Here is a 6,535-nt window from a genome sequence, read left to right on the forward strand (position 1 = left end):
CTCAAAAAGACCAAAAAAAAAAAAGAAAAAAGAAAAAAAAAAAATCCAAAAAGAATAAAAAAAAAAATAAAAGAAATGTTCTTCTTGAGAAGAATGCATATGACAGCCTGGTGTGGTAGCGCATGCCTGTAATCCCAGCACTCAGGAGCCTGAGACAGGAGGATTGCCTAGACTTTGAGACCAGTCTGGGCTACAAAGTGAGTTCAAGGCCAGCCTGAACTGCCTAGGAAAACTGTATCAAAAAACAAAAACAAGCAAACAAAACTTTCTCTTTTTTTCTTTCCTTTTTCTGTTGCGCTAGAATACCTATGTGATGCCGGAGCTCTGCAGCCCTTCCAGCCCTGTGCAGAACTCTGTGGAACAAGATCAAAGGACCCTGCCCTTTGGAATCTCTCCCAGCCTGGAGAGCTGACTTCCTGCCTTCAGTTATGGGAGAGATTTCATTTAGTCTACTGTTATTTGGGGCTTTCTGTCACTCAGAGAAAAACTTATTTGTGTTATTGTTGAGACAGGTCTCACCATCCTAGCCCAGGCTGGCCTTGAACTCATGATGATCCTCCTGCTTCAGCCTACGGAGGGCTAGGATTACAGGCTTGTGCGCCACCACGCCGGACTGAGGAGGTCTTGTCTTGTGACAGGGACATTCATCGCCAAAGGAAAAAGCAAGAAAATGGCCCCCACCCATCAGCATCAAGGGCGCTGGGCCCAAGGGGACCACGGGCTTTGCAGCAGCAGCTAAGACTGCGCCTCCCTCTGCTCTCTCCTGAGCCCGCAGGAACGGGCTGTGGTGGCCACGCAGGGAGGGACCGATGCCTCTCTCCCTTCCTTGCCGCTGCGTGCAGCGCAGCCCCGCCTGCCTGAGCAGGGCAGCGGCGCCGCCCCCTCCTCAGATCCGACTGCAGCAGTTGAGCCCTCCGCCCTTGGGGAGCGAGCTGAGGAACTCCGCCTCGCCGTCTACAGGGGGCGACAGCGAGGCCTGCGCTGCCCCGCTTGGCGCGGCGCCCTCCGGGCTGGGGTCCTAAAGGAAGGGCAGCACGGAGCTGAAGGAAGGGTCTCCCCCCAGCCTAGCCGTGTGCCCCTCAGCCATAAGGGCCAGGCACAAGCCGGGGAAGCTCTCAGGATTCAAAAACCTCACTGACAAAAGCGGGTGTGGTGGCACATGCCTGTAATCCCAGCACTCAGGAGGCTGAGGCAGGAGGATCACAGTGAGTTCAAGGCCAGCCAGGGGTCCACAGTGAGTTCAAAACCAGTCTGAGCTGCATAGTAAGACCCTGTCTCAAAAAGAAAAAAACAAACCCCAAAAGCTCACCCTCCGAAAACAAAGTCCGATTGTTTAAAAGGGGTGTGGCCTTGTCAGGGTCTTTGGCCATCTCAGCTATGCTGGGGTCCTGTGGAAGAAGTCACCCAAGAAAAAGTTATCGCTGGCAGGACAGGCACAACCCTTCCAAGCGTGACCTCAGGCCGCTTTCTGCAGAGGGTGCGCCTTGGAGGGGTAACAGGGAGATGGGGTGGAGGAGGGCTAGCTGGGCACAGGCCTGGCCTGCGGCTGCAGGAAGCTGTATATGCCTGGGGTCATAGCTGGTATCCAGGGCACCAGAGGAGGCGGGGCTCCGGGACATGAGTGAGTGAAGTGGAGAACAGCCACTGGCTTTGGGTTTGGGACAACTCTTCATCAGCAAACCAAGGAGGGAGGCCTTGGTGAGGAACAGCCCAGCTCTGGGCAGGCAGTAGGCTCTCAATAAATATCTATTTACTTAATCATTAATTACCAGTTAATCCTTCATAAGGTTTAATTCAAAGTCCTCAAAGGTTCTATATTCTGATCCCCAATTTTCTTTTTCTTCTTTTTGAGACAGGGTCTCTCTATGTAGTGCAGGCTGGCCCTGAACTCATTATGGAGCCCAGGCTGGCCTTGAGCTGGTGGTGATCCTCCTGCCTCAGCTTCCTGAGTGAGGGGATGACAGGCGTGTGGCATCATGCCTGGCTGGTCCCAGAATTCTAACTCATCCCAAGTACTGTAGGCAACACAACTCCCCAGAAAAGAGCTTTTTCTAGAGTCCCGGTTTTCAAGTCCAGAGGCGCTTGTCTCTGCGCCAGGCCTGAACTAAGAACAAAGCTGTCTGGAAGGAAAATGCAGTCGTGATTTGAGACGCCGTCAAGAGCCAAGCTGAAGATGATTGTTTTTCCAAGCAGGTCTACTTCACTGCAGAGTGACAGGATCCTTAAAAAGTGGTGGGAAAACGCGGTATTTTCATGAATCAAATTTCATAGAGTTCATTCTTTCAAGGAACCGTGTAAGAAAACCCTTTCAGCCAGGCATGGTGGTGCACACCTGCGATCCTAGCACTTGGGAGGCTGAGGCAGGAGGATTGCCGAGAGAGTTCGAGGCCAGCCTGGTGACACAGTGAACCCCAGGTCAGCCTGAACTATATAGTGGGACTCTGTTTCAAACAAAAAACCCCAAAACAATAACAAAAAGAAAAGCCTTTCGAATGTCACATCACAGATATTGGGCTTCCTACAGTTTTCTAGGTAGGACAGGAAACCGACCCCAGGAAGTATGGCTCCTGCACTCACTCACACCTGTGTATTCACACTGCCACACTCACTCAGGTGGAAACAGTCCCAGGCTGCCTGCAGGGCCCTCCCTGCCTTGCACACTCTTTTTTAGTGGTACTAGAGATTGAACCCAGGACTTAGTGAGCTACATGTCCAGCTATTTTATTTTATTTATTTTTTGGTACTGGGAATTGAACTCAGGACCTCACACTTGCCAGGCAGACACTGCGCTGCTGAGCTACATCCCCAGCCCTTCATTTTATTTATTTTTTGTTTGTTTGTTTGTTTTCCGGTACTGGGAATTGAACTCAGGACCTCACACTTGCCAGGCAGACACTGCGCTGCTGAGCTACATCCCCAGCCCTTCATTTTATTTATTTTTTGTTTGTTTGTTTGTTTTCCGGTACTGGGAATTGAACTCACGACCTTGCGCTTGCCAGGCAGGCGCTGTGCCGCTGAGCTAAATCCCCAGCCCCTTCATTTTATTTTTAAAACATGATCTCATGAAATTGCTAAGTTGCCCAGGCTAGGCTTGAATTTGAGATCCTCCTGCCTCAGCCTCCCTGAGGGTTGGGATTACAGGTGTGGGCTACCACACTTGGCTTCTGTACACACACTCTTGCAGGCAGCCTTGCTTCCTTCCAGAGGAGCCACACACTAGGTACAGAGGGTCAGGGAACAGCTGTCACTTACCCATTAAGACATAAAATCCAGGGTCAGAGGCCCGAGGCTCTGCCCTCTCTGTTGCAGGGGCGCCCGCTGTCTGCTGGTGGTCACTGGAGAGCCCGTGGCATGGAGCACTGAGGCAGGAGGATTGACGCACCCAGTCAAGGCCCGGTGCGTGGGGGGGGCTTCCATTCATCCCCACACTGGGGGTTCTGTGTGCCTGTCAAGGGCCAGGCGCCTCAGCAGGTGAAGAAATCAATGCTGCTCCTGCTGGTGTGGAGCTCACCAGTGTTGTGAGTCTTCTCCTGTGCCCAGGGGTCACACACACGGGGCCCCAGACCACACCTTAATGGTGCACATCCCAGGGAGTCAGAGGCCCAGCTGGGCTGGGCAGGTTTCTCTCACTGGGCAGCAAACAAGGGGGTGCTCTGGGAAGAATCCACCAGCAAACTTGTCCAAGTTGTTGACAGTGCCCCGCTCCCTGCAGCAGTGGGACCGAGGGCCCCGTTTCTCACTGGCCATCGACCGTGGATGCCCCCAGCTCCTAGGGCCTGCCTGTCTTTGGTTCTTGCACGTGGACCCTTGCTTTCCAGATCCAGCCATGGCCCCTCGAGTCCTTCCCAGTGCCTCCCCTTCCTACTGCCTGAGCTGGAGGAAATGGACTGACTGACTGAGACAGGGTCTGCTGGTACAGTTCAGACTGACCCTAACTTCACTCTGTGGCCCAGGCTGATCTTGAACTCACAACGATCCTCCTGACTCAGCCTCCTGAGCGTTGGGGTTACAGGTGTGCATCACCACACCTGGCGGGAAAAATGCTTGTAAAGAGCGTGCCATCAGATTTGGCCTACTAGGGCTATGTAAGATACTCTCCTGATTTTAAGTCCTTAAGCTTAACCATCTGCAAAGTCCCTTTAGCTAAACACTGAAGCTTGTTCACAGCTTCCAGGACTTTGGGCATAGGTTTCTTTTAGGGAGCTGGGGGATGCTCTGCATTCTGTCCATTACAAGGACATAGAAAAGAAAGCCACAGTCTGTACTAGTGGACAGAGGTTCACAAGTTCCATTGACACTGAGAAACAGAGGTGTCAGATCCTTCTCTTCTCGCAGGCTGAGTTCTCGGTGGAAAGGGGAATAGAGCTCTGTATCACAAGGTTCACGCTCCGCCACTCCAGGCAGGCCTGTGCTTGCAGGAACTTGAAGGGGCTGCGCCTCAGGGCTATATTTGCCTGATTGCTGAGCAGGGGCGTCTACAGCCAGATCCAGTAGGCCCCGCTTCTCCACAGAGCAAGGCAGGGAAGGGGGGCTCCTGGACCTAATGAGGGTCCGTCTGCAGCCAGCAGGCTGAGATCCTGGTGCTTCAAGCTCCAACCTGCCCACTGCTTCCTGGGCATGGGAGAGTCCTTGGACCCCTTCACGCTGCTTCTTGTGCTTCTCTGTCTTTTTTTTTTTTTTTTGTCTTTTTGAGGCAGCGTTTCACTATGCAGTTCAAGCTGGGATTACAGGCATGGGCCACCATGCCTGGCTTTCTCATGCTTCTTTTAAAGTGGTTTTTTTTTTTGTTTCTGTTTTTTGTTTTGAGACATTGTCTCACTGTGTAGTTCAGACTGGCCTTAAATTCATTATACAGCTCAGGCTGGCCTCAAATTCACAGCGATCCTCCTGCCTCAGCCTTCCGAGTACTGGGTTACAGTTATGCGCCACCAGACCCAGTTTGAGGTGCTTTCCTTCTCCAAATCCTGCCTTTTAAATTGATATTGGTTTTGTATCTTTTTTTTTTTTTTTGAGGTGCTAGAGATTGATCAAACCCAAGGCCTTCTGCATGCAAAGCAGGTGCCCTACCACTGAGCTATGCCCCCAGCTTGATGATATTGTTTTTGTGCTTTTTTTTTTTCTTTAAGTTCAGGTTGCTCTAGAATTCACTATGTAGCCCAGGCTGCTTTCAAATTCCTAGCCATTCTCCTGCCTCAGCCTTCCAAGAGCTGGGATCAAGGTGTGCACCACCACACAGGCTCTTTGACACTTTTTTCCTTTTTTTTGGCAAAGTGTATTTGAAAAAGTAAAAGTGAAGAATGAAGCCGGGTATGGTGGTGCACACCTGTAATCCCAGCACTTGGGAGGCTGAGGCAGGAAGATCTCTGGGAGTTCGAGACTAGCCTGGACTACAAAGTAAGCTCAAGGCCATCCTGAACTGCATAGGGAGACCCTGTCTCAAAAAGAAAAACAATAGTGAAGAGTGAGAGAGACATTTCAGCACTTGGGAGGCTGAGACAGGAGGATCACCATGAGCTCAGGGCCCCCTTGGGCTACATAGTGAGTTCAAGGCTAGCCTGATCTATGTAGTGAGACCCTGTCTCAAAGACAGAGGAGCAGGGAGAGGGAAGGGTGGAGAGAGAGAGAGAGAGAGAGAGAGGAGAGAGAGGGAGAGAGAGAGAGAGAGAGAGAGAGAAAGTGGCTCTGCAGAGCCAGCTTAGGCCAAGTAAAAGAGGAAAAAGCAAGATAGAAGAATACCCTGGAGAAAGCAGGGTGGGCTATCGTTAGGAAAGTCACCCATAGCCTCACTGATACTATTTCAAAGGTAGACCTCAAGGTGCAACTCTTTAGCTCATGCATTCCATAGTTACTCACTTAGTAATTTAAAACTCTGCTGAGCAGATGTGGTGGCGTGTACCTGCAATCCCAGAACTCAGGAAGCTGAGACAGGAGGATCTCTTCAAGTCTGAGGCCAGCCTAGGCTACACAGTAAGTTCAACTTCAGCCTGAACAACATAGTGAGGCCCTGCCTCAAACACACAAACAAACAAAATCTACCAGATGAATGTGGTGACATATGCCTGTAATTGCAGCACTTGGGAGGCTGAGACAGGAGGGTCAGAGCATTTGAGGCCAGCCTGGACTACACAGTAAGACCCTGTCTTAAAAAAACAACCCACTGAGCACCTAGCACAGGCCTGGTGTAGCAGTGGTGGATCCAGCGGAGAACAAGGTCAAAGGGGCCCCAGCACTCGCCTTGTAAACACAAGCCGAATGGAAATCTTCCAGCCGGAGTCCGCAACCGCTCATGCAGGGAAAGGAACACAGTAAAATAAGGAGAGGAAGAGGGGTTGGAGGGAGGGGAGGTGGATGGGAAAAAAAGAAGAAGCAAGATCTCTCATGTACAGGTAGAAATTCCCTCTGATGAATGTTATCATGATGTATATCTAAAGGGCACCAATAAAATAAATAATTTGAAAAAGAGAAAAGGAACACAGCTGGGCAAAACCTGTTGCTTCATGCGGTGGAGGCTTTGCTCTCAGAGGGAGGCGGGAAG

Source organism: Chinchilla lanigera, unplaced genomic scaffold, assembly GCF_000276665.1.
Source record: "Chinchilla lanigera isolate Chin_1 unplaced genomic scaffold, ChiLan1.0 scaffold00036, whole genome shotgun sequence".
Lineage (NCBI taxonomy): Eukaryota > Metazoa > Chordata > Mammalia > Rodentia > Chinchillidae > Chinchilla > Chinchilla lanigera.